This window comes from Schistocerca americana, chromosome X (genome assembly GCF_021461395.2).
Source record: "Schistocerca americana isolate TAMUIC-IGC-003095 chromosome X, iqSchAmer2.1, whole genome shotgun sequence".
NCBI classification, from domain to species: Eukaryota; Metazoa; Arthropoda; class Insecta; order Orthoptera; family Acrididae; genus Schistocerca; species Schistocerca americana.
This window is the reverse complement of record NC_060130.1, coordinates 300,249,448-300,258,328: the sequence shown is the minus strand read 5'-3', so window position 1 is coordinate 300,258,328 and position 8,881 is coordinate 300,249,448.

Here is an 8,881-nt window from a genome sequence, read left to right as displayed (position 1 = left end):
CAGCAGAGGATCAAGTAGGTAAAAAGACGATGGCTAGTAGAAATCCTTGGGTAACAGAAGAGATACCGAATTTAATTGATGAAAGGAGAAAATACAAAAATGCAGTAAGTGAAGCATGCAAAAAAGAATACAAACGGTTCAAAATTCAGATCGACAGGAAGTGCAAAATGGCTAAGCAGGGATGGCTAGAGAACAAACGTAAGGATGTAGAGGCTTATCTCACTAGGGGTAAGATAGATACTGCCTACAGGAAAATTAAAGAGACCTTTGGAGAAAAGAGAACCACTTGCATGAATATCAAGAGCTCAGATGGAAACCCACTTCTAAGGAAAGAAGGGAAAGTAGAAAGGTGGAAGGAGTATATAGAGGGTCTATACAGGGGCGATGTTCTTGAGGACAATGGAAGAGGAGGTAGATGAAGATGGAATGGGAGATACGATACTGCGTGAAAAGTTTGACAGAGCACTGAAAGACCTTAGTGGAAACAAGGGCCTGGGAATAGACAACATTCCATTAGAACTACTGACAGCCTTGGGAGAGCCAGTCCTGACAAAACTCTACCATCTGGTGAGCAAGATTTATGAGACAGGAGAAATTCACTCAGACTTCAAGAAGAATATAATAATTTCAATCCCAAAGAAAGCAGGTGTTGACAGACGTGAAAATTACCGAACTATCAGTTTCATAAGTCACAGCTGCAAAATACTAACGTGAATTCTTTACAGACGAATAGAAAAACTGGTAGAAGCCGACCTCGGGGAAGATCAGTTTGGATTCCATAGAAATGTTTGAACACGTGAGGCAATACTGACCCTACGATGTATCTTAGAAGAAAGATTAAGGAAAGGCAAACCTACTTTTCTCGCAATTGTAGACTTAGAGAAAGCTTTTGACAATGTTGACTAGGATACTCTCTTTCAAATTCTGGAGGTAGCATGGGTAAAATACAAGGAGCGAAAGGCTATTTACAATTTGTACAGAAATCAGATGGCAGTTATAAGAGTCGAGGGACATGAAAGGGAAGCAGTGGTTGGGAAGGGAGTGAGACAGGGTTGTAGCCTCTCCCCGATGCTATTCAATCTGCATATTGAGCAAACAGTAAAGGAAACAGAAGAAAAGTTCGGAGTAGGTATTAAAATCCATGGAGAAGAAATAAAAACTTTGAGGTTCGCCGATGTCATTGTAATTCTGTCAGAGACAGCAAAGGACTTGGAAGAGCAGTTGAACGGAATGGATAGTGTCTTGAAAGGAGGATATAAGGTGAACATCAACAAAAGCAAAACGAGGATAATGGAATGTAGTCGAATTAAGTCGGGTGATGTTGAGGGAATTAGATTAGGAAATGAGACACTTAAAGTAGTTGAGGAGTTTTGCTATTTGGGGAGCAAAATAACTGATGATGGTCGATGTAGAGAGGATATAAAATGTAGACTGGCAATGGCAAGGAAAGTGTTTCTGAAGAAGAGAAATTTGTTAACATCGAGTATTTATTTAAGTGTCAGGAAGTCGTTTCTGAAAGTATTTGTATGGAGTGTAGCCATGTATGGAAGTGAAACATGGACGATAAATAGTTTAGACAAGAAGAGAATAGAAGCTTCCGAAATGTGGTGCTACAGAAGAATGCTGAAGATAAGGTGGGTAGATCACATAACTATGATGAGGTATTGAATAGAATTGGGGAGAAGAGGAGTTTGTGGCACAACTTGACAAGAAGAAGGGAACGGTTGGTGGGACGTGTTCTGAGGCATCAAGGGATCACCAATTTAGTACTGGAGGGTAGCGTGGAGGGTAAAAATCGTAGAGGGAGACCAAGAGATGAATACACTAAGCAGATTCAGAAGGATGTAGGCTGCAGTAGGTACTGGGAGATGAAGAAGCTTGCACAGGATAGAGTAGCATGGAGAGCTGCATCAAACCAGTCTCAGGACTGAAGACCACAACAACTACAACAACAAAAATTTCGAAAGTTTTTTATCTTTTCACTTCAGACTTATGCACGATGCTTTAATAAATATTCATATGGACATATGATATATACTCTTAATAAATATAATACATAAGTATGCATGTAGTATATTTGAAGCAAATTGGTAACTAACTTTCAAAGATTTCTGGTACCAACGTTAAACTATGATTTGTCTTCATATAGTGTAGAGATATAAATTATATTTGTATTCACATATAGTATATATCTAAAAAATAAGTAGTTTATGTCTTTCCGAGCAATTATTAGACTTTCATGTAAAGATCTGAAGTTAACTGATCAACAACTTTCCGAGAATTTTGCCACAAACCTTTCCGTTTTATATAGTTTATACAATACGCATTAAAAAATCTGTACCCTATGTTCTCTTGGATGTTTATTAGAGTATCGTGAAAATTTTTTAAGTAAATCTGTCAAGAACGTTTCGAGATTTTTGGTGACTACATTAAACTACAACTCGTATTTATAGAGTGTTGTAGAAGTGTAGATGATGAATGCAATCAGCAAGAATTATTACACGACAACATTTGCCGTGATAGGCAACAATTTGTCCCAGTACTTCTAGTGTCATTATGCAAGCGACACTCAACAATGTATAGAAAAGCTACAATATCAGCATCACATACACTTGACTGATGTAAAAAACTGACCATCCCAACATGACTGAATAAAAGCCGTGAAGGATATAGTGAAATGAATAATCCGTAGTACTGACGTGATGTGTGCTTTATGTTTCATACGAACATAGGATTTAGGGGCCGTTGTTCATGCTTTTAATAATTCGTTGGTACTGGTACAGTGTCATTCATGTTGATGCTCTCATGTGACATTTCGACCTACTTGCCGAGGCTTTCTTCCGAGAATTGGCTGCTCAAAGCGTGTACCCAGTTTCCAGAAATGTCCCTCCGCAGGAATGCCGAAACGTCAAATCAGAAGATCGAGCAAGAACGTCGCGGTAACACGAGGACTTTTAACGACATGTGTAGCATTAGTTATTGAGTTTGTCCAAGTCACTCCATTAAGTGAAGAAACAATGCGTATGTTATCAAAACAAAATGAATATAAAATATCAAGTGTTTAGTGTATATAAAACATTCCTAAAAATTCTAATCTGCTGAGATGGCTGCATGACGTACAAGCTGAATATTAAAAAAACATTGTTCTACAGATTACTTTCTCGTATGTTGCCCTCATTGTGCCTTACTTTGCACTATAGGGCTGCATGTGAAGATACTGAGCACAAATCGTCTTGTAACTATACAGTGTCTATACACTAAACGTAATATCATGCAAGTGAAAACAAGTTGAACAGAAAACGAAAAAAATGGGAACACTCACTCAGTGTGACGATCAGCAGGCTCATATCCGGGAACATCAATAGTGATGTTGTCAGCACTTGCCATAGATTCTTTAAATATGACCTGAAATGCTGAAACAGAAGGGAACATGTGGGAGAACATTCTACATGTAGTATGCCTAAGTACGTTCGTGACGTTAAGTTATCCGTGAAATTTTTACCCAGGCAGTAACTATTTAATCTGCAGGTTCCTATCAAAAATTACGTAATTATGTCGTTCAAGTTATTTCTGTTAAGGAATAAAGTGCTGTTCCTTATGTAAAACACTCCTCAAATTACGCACACAGCTATAACAACAATTCAGAGCAGGAAATGTTGATGTCAATACAATTATCCGTTCAAAAATATTCATTACCAAATTCATAATGAAGCACGTAATTCTAAGTGAATAATTAGCGGCTTACAGTGAAGTTGTATCTACCTGAATAGTACACATTCACATTGTCCTTCCGCTCAGTAAATTCTTAAACTAGCGGTATGTTCAAGCACTTGCTGCTGCGTTTAATTGCAATTATAAAACTACAACAGCGAAGGTTTAACTATTACTTCTGAAACTATCTTTAACTTTAGTCATAGTTTGAACTTTACAATTTCAGAATTATGAAAGTCAGCACTGAAGTCTGAAACAGCAGCAGTTCGACCTACTGCAATTTATGGTGGAGCATTCTCTATAGTTACTACTTCTCTCGTTGCCGTCAAGTAAAAGCAGACCAAGATGAGAATACAAGAGAAGCAAAGGGAAGTGATGTGATGCAAGTTTCAGGGAAAGTTCACATCATTTCAAATTACGTGGAATATTGTGGTATGAATATTTTCAACAAACAGAAAAAGCTAATCTGGGAAAAGAATGACTGCAGGGAAGACTGTGATTGGTGGGTTACGTCTGGGGAGATGTGGCTACCAAACTAGTTTATGTTCACCATCCTCAAGAACATCCGATTGAAGGCCGTGGTTATAGACGACCTGAATTCTAACATCAAGACACCTAAATCCGTAGGAGGCGTTAGATCGAAAGAAATGGCATGCATTGACCCCAAAAGAGGACTCCGCTCCAACGAGACGGCGCTTCTTCCCTCCTTCATTATATGTATGGTAGACACGACATCGGTCGATAAATTAAGCGTTTACAGCTACCATTCTAAAGCAGCCGAGTAATGTCCTTGGTAAACGCCGATATTTCCACGGATGAATATTGGGTAATTTTCTGGGAAAAAAGTGAAGGGGTTATCGGCTGTCGTAACGTAAGTGGTTGTCAAGGAAGTTATCCCATTGCATCCCCGCTAAGTTACTTGAACAAGCGATAGCATAGTAGCAGTTAAGAAAAAGAAACAGAATGTATATTCCAGAATGAAATTTTCACTCTACAGCGGAGTGTGTCCCGATACGAAACTTCCTAACGGATTAAAACTATGTGCCGAACCGAGACCCGAACTCAGACCTTAGTGTTTCGCGCGCAAGGGCTCTACCAAATTTCTGTTGATCCTCTCACTCAGTTTTTTATTACAGAGGTCAGCTAAGCCTTTAACCGAACATGCTGAGCTACCGTGCCGGCGTCAACTGAGCTATCCAAGCACGAATCACGAGCCTTCCTCACTACCTTACTTCCGCCAGTACCTCGTCTCCTACCTTCCAAACTTCACAGAAAGTCTCCTGCGAAACTTGCGCAACTAGCATTCCTGGAAGAAAGGATATTGCGGAGACATGGCTTTGCCACAGGCTGGGAGGATGTTTCCAGAATGAAATTTTCACTCTCGAGTGGAGTATGCGCTAATATGAAACTTCCTGACACACAGTTTCAATATGCCAGGAAGTTTCAGAATGTATATTCTTTGGTCATTTTAAATTATCTAGCTGCAACTTCACATTTGGTTTTTGGCATTGAAGTTAGAAAGCAACGTAGAAAACTTCCACTGTCCACTCGGGCACTCTCATAGTGCTACAAAACTCTGATTGGTTATCTGTAACATTTATAGTTTGTTGCCTGACCTGGAACAGAATCAAATTTGCTTGCATGAATGATCCACTGAATTATGAAGAAACGCCACCAGCTCAAAAGTCAAACCTTGAAACATAGTTTACTCACTTAAATATGTTTTCTTCCTACGATTCTGCCAGTGGTGGTAATTTTATAATGATGTGATGGCTAATAATTTTAGATTCTTTTCGTTCTGTGGTGTTCCAAGAACAACTGCGATCACATTATCATTATTCTTTGGGTAACGGCGTCCTCATAATTTTATCTAAGAAGAACAAGATGCTGAAATTCTTTTTTCCAATGTAATTGGTTCTGTCCGATTGGAGACGCGTCATGTTAAGCGACGGATGGCTTCCACGAGACACAGAAAATTATTTATATCTCAGAGAACTGATGGTCACCATCTGAATAATTTTGGGTAGACTGCTTTGATATTCCATTATTACATTCAAATATTTTATTTTTGTATTATATAAATAATCATGAATGTGATATTTTTCTTGACGACCTGAAGTTACATCGTAACATAATGAAGTGTGTTACTTATGCAAGAAACTGGTCAATTACTTAAGAAATGAAGCAGTAGAATATTTGCTACCCTACTTTTATTCGTAATATTAGTCTGAGACTGAGAATTAGAAATGAGGACAAAGAAATGTCTGAACATTTGCGAAACCATTGACGTATATCAGCCAAAATTGGCAGTCAAAAAGTGCCTTTGACTAATATCCTTCGCGGGGCAGAAAACTTGAAATGCGCACTTACAAGAAATCTACCGAAAAATGGTTGGGTGCACTAGTTCATCTATGCTCTGAAGCACAGAGTGCAGGAAATCATTTTAATTTGGTAACGTGCTGTGACAATTTTATCAATACATGCTGAGTTGAAGTAAGAATCAACGAACTAGAATCTTGCCGAAAATTATGATGCTACACCCTTAAGACAGTTCAACAAATAGGTAAATGCACGTTTAGTTTGTGATATAAATTAATTTTCGTCGCTCATTCTGTATCTTCGTAAGTACTGACTCTGTCACTATTATTTGAAAATTATTACCATGACAGGGCATCTACACAAAGAACTGAACAGATTATGTAAATGTGAAGAAGAAACTCAGTAACCTTTAATGAAGAAACCACCGGACGTCGTTATACAAAACGCTTCAGCGACCATCACTTACGAAATAAATAAGGGTTTGGTGAAAAATAACTAGCTTTAGTAAAATTACACTTACCTAAAACGCGTAGGAAAACAGTGAGGCAGTCCATCTTTCCTGCGAGACACGAAATAAGGTTATACGTTTACTCCAACCACAGGGTAACGTCTGCAGTGTTCAAAGAAGAATAAGGCAAATCGCTGCTGTGGCTTCCGTCTGGGAACTGAAACGCTTCTACACTGGCGGGCGAGTCCCACGGTGTGAGTCATGCCTGATGGCTGTCGGAGCTCATACTGTCGACAGTGACGTCACGTACATCGTTTGACTGGTATTGTGCAGCCACCTAAGGGAGCTGTCTTGCGTGTTATCTCGACAACTAAGTGAAAGAAATTCCACCCAACTGACAACAGAATGATGCATTTTTCACTGTGTTTATCTCCGTTTAGAAATAAATTTGATAAAATGTTGTTATTCGTCATACTCGTACCAGTGTTTAAATTACATATGCGTTCAAAAGTCTTTAGCAAAAATATTACTAAATGGGCCTGTTTTGGATCATCAATGACTAGATGTAAATATATAAAACTGCAACCAGTCATTTTTTTGAATAATTATTTATTATCCCATGCACCGATTTTCGAACCTTTTGAGGTTCATCTTCTGGTTCATCTGTCGCAAGCCAGCACCCACCATTATGCTAGAAATAATAATATAACATCCAGAAACCATCTGAAGATGAACTTGGAATGGAATAATAAATAATTATTCAAAAAAGTGACTGGTTGTAGTTTTATGTATTTACATTCAGTTTACAGTCACGGGTTCTAAAATATCCGTAATGGATAAGCTTCATAACGATGACTAAGTTCGTTATGGTTCTGTTGCGCAATAACATAAATCACGTGCCTACTTGATATGAGAACTGTTTTCATACATCTTTTTATAATAAACATGTTGGCGTTATTTCAATGCAATAACTGTCATCCTGTCCCATTATAAAATTTCTTCCAATTTTATGGAAACGTGAATTCACCTGAAAGTGGTATCGATATGGAAGGATCATAATGATTCAAAATTTAATAACTATACAGCTGAATTCTTACGTAGTGCAACGCTTATTGGCGATGACCTACCTGAAAGGCATTGTAAAATAGTAACCAGGGATGAAAGTTTCCGAAAAACTGCACGGTGTGGTGTTGGCTGTTAAGGCGGTGTTAAGTAGCTGACGTCGTTGGTGTATAAGAGGAAATGTTGCGCGCCTTTAGACAAAGAGTTAGCTACGTGTAAGCGAAGTGCAAGATGGGTGCGAGATTTCTTAATTACTGTACAAAAACCAATTTTTCATCAACGGTAGGCTATTTTCATAAGAATCAAGATAAGAGTGTGCGTCGTTTTGTAACTGTCTGTTACATGGATCCACCAGTCTACACCAAAAATGAAATAGCAGTCAAAACTGCAGGGCAACCCAACCGCCCTTTATCTGAGGGATGATATGGACTTCACATTACCGTTTTCTTGGAAGCGAAAGCTATATTTTTCATTAACTTGCAAACAGTAAAACAGTAATGATGCAAACCTTCTGGACAATCTAAATGAAAAAATACGCAATAGAAAGCCTGTATGTCAAAATCCTTTCGTAATAGGATACATAGTGCTTTGATGTGCCATATGCTGCAATATTCAGTCTGTTGACTAAATTAGGAATTCTTCGAATTTTACCTGTTCTTACTGACAGTTTCAAACGCATTAATTTAACCGAACTTGCAACTTGGGTGCACGAAATATTGTGGAGAACGCCTTCTGTTCTATTCTCTGACATAAAAGAAGAACATCATCGGTTTACTAACAAACTTACTCAACTATGTGACAAATATGCCCCATAACAGTTGAAAACTTAAGGAAAAATCCTGCACACAGGTAACTGAAAAATTGATATAGCTCATGCGCCTCAAAGACGCTGCACATCGGGCATACAAACTACGCCCCACACCTGAAAATCATATTACTTACAAATAGAAGCGGAACAGCCGTCAAGCTGTGAGAAACACTAAACTTAGACATGCCCATTCATAAACGACAACAGATATGCACCAGTTCTCCTACGGAAAAACCTGCCAGGTCTTGATATAGGCAAAGTAAAAGGAGCTGGTCCTCCCAATTATCCCAGCCAATCTACTGAAACGATACTTCACATAAACTACAACCACAATTAAATCACAAATGGAACAGCGATTCTCAGAATATTTCATGATGGTGGACAACTGTAGCCACGAAAGATTCTATCCACAGCATATTGCTTCCACCACCGTCAAAAAAGCCATCATACTTATTGGATCAGCATCAACTGGAGACGATGGCATGACATTCCAAATGATGTGTTTTCCCTAGGGCCTGGAAACTGTCGACAAT